Raw genomic sequence first — 1779 nt, 5'->3', positions numbered from 1 at the left:
TTTTGTTGACTAGTTTTTGTACGTAATATTATAACATGTAGCTCTTGTACCTTATGCCCGTCTGAAACTGAAACAAGACTCAAGACTGGGGCATTTGAAGAAAATGAGGACCAGGCAAAATATTTCCACTCTAACTATCTTCCAATGAACTAAAATCCTGAAGCATTGCTTCTTCTATCTATAAAGGAAGAAAGAACTGCATCATTCATACTCATTCCAAATTCAATTAGCTGTAAGAACAGCAAAATCAAAAGCAAGCAAACATGACTCAGTTGAAGACTCAGATTGTTTCCAGAACTTGCATCAAACGTTCTTCACCTACTCCTCACAACCTCAAAACTTTTGAACTCTCTCTTCTTGAGCAGCTGTCTCTGCCCATCCATGCCAACACGACCTTCTTCTTCCCCGCCAATGCAATCACCACCGACCCCAATTTGGAATTCTCACGTAAATCCCAACTCCTCCAGCAATCTATAACCGATACCCTCACCCGCTTCTACCCCCTTGCTGGCCGCCTCCTTGATGCCTCTGCCATCGACTGCAATGACGATGGTGGGTTCTTCATAGAAGCCCGCTATGATAGTCCGCTTTCCGACTTCCTTAGCAAACCAAACTTTGAGACACTTGATCAATTCCTTCCCACCACTGACCCTGAAACCCTGGAATTGTCCAAGGTTCCATGTGGCTTATCAAGTTCACCAAGTTCAGCTGCTGTGGCACCACTGTTAGTGTTTCCCTTTCACACAAGATTATCGATATTGCTTCGCTACTAACTCTGTTAAAGAGCTGGACTGAGATATGTCGAGGTTTAAGCGAACCTATTCTCCCCAATTTAACCGGATTTTCTCTCTTGCCGCCTAAGGATATTTCTGGAATGTCAGCGTCTCTGAAAATTTCCGGCGATAAGTTCAAAATAGGGAGGTTCGTGATCAGGGCCTCTAAAATTGCTGAGCTTAAAGAAAAAGTTATAAGCGTGATTGCACGAGAGCAATACTATCCTTCACGTGTGGAACTAGTACTAGCAAAACTCTGGAAATGTGCAGCAGCGGTTGTCAAATCAAAAACCGGGTCTTTCAAGCCCACCGTGTTGTTTCAAGGAATGAACCTCCGCGGTAGAATGGACCCGCCTTTGCCTGACGCAGTGTTTGGAAACTTCGTGTGGCCGTTTGCAGTGATTGTTGAAGAAGAGAGCGACCTGGAAGTACACAAGCTAGTGCAAAGCATGAGGGAGGCAAAGAATGACTTCCTCAACAAGAAGGCAAACAAGTTCAGAGGGGAGGGAGGTTTCTCGGCTCTAATGGATGCTCTCAAGGAGAGGGCAGAGATCTTCGGGAATAGGAAGGAATTGGTGGTATACAAATGCTCAAGTTGGTGCAAATTTCCTTTGAATGAAACCGATTTCGGGTGGGGCATGCCGGTATGAAACACAAGTATAAACAAGCTTGTGAGCAAGGCAAGTTGTATGATGGTCACAAGAAACAGCTTTGACTACTGTTTGACAAGGCTGAAGTACTTTCCACCCATATACAATTTTGATTGGAAAAACACATTAAAATGAGAGAAAAAATACATATATTTATATAACTTTTTTCACTGTATAAAATCAACAAATATGTACTTAACAAAATTGAATAATAAATATTTGTTTCTCAAAAAAATAATAATTGTAAGTGCACAATTTGTACCCGGACCCAATCGCGTGATGGGTTCAAGTCCAAAAAGCCTTATACAATCAAATTTGTAGAGCGTGGATTTGAAACCTAAGTTTTATGGATATTG

At 42.0% G+C, this 1779-nt stretch overlaps 1 pseudogene; it reads left to right on the top strand.

Annotated features, from left to right (window-relative positions):
• The first annotated feature begins 263 nt into the window (after positions 1 to 263).
• LOC142611935 (epi-neemfruitin B 7-O-acetyltransferse L7AT-like) lies at positions 264 to 1558 on the top strand (annotated as a pseudogene).
• The last annotated feature ends 221 nt before the right edge of the window (positions 1559 to 1779 follow it).

Source organism: Castanea sativa, chromosome 10, assembly GCF_040712315.1.
Source record: "Castanea sativa cultivar Marrone di Chiusa Pesio chromosome 10, ASM4071231v1".
Classification (NCBI taxonomy): domain Eukaryota; kingdom Viridiplantae; phylum Streptophyta; class Magnoliopsida; order Fagales; family Fagaceae; genus Castanea; species Castanea sativa.
This window is presented reverse-complemented; position numbering and strand designations above follow the sequence as displayed.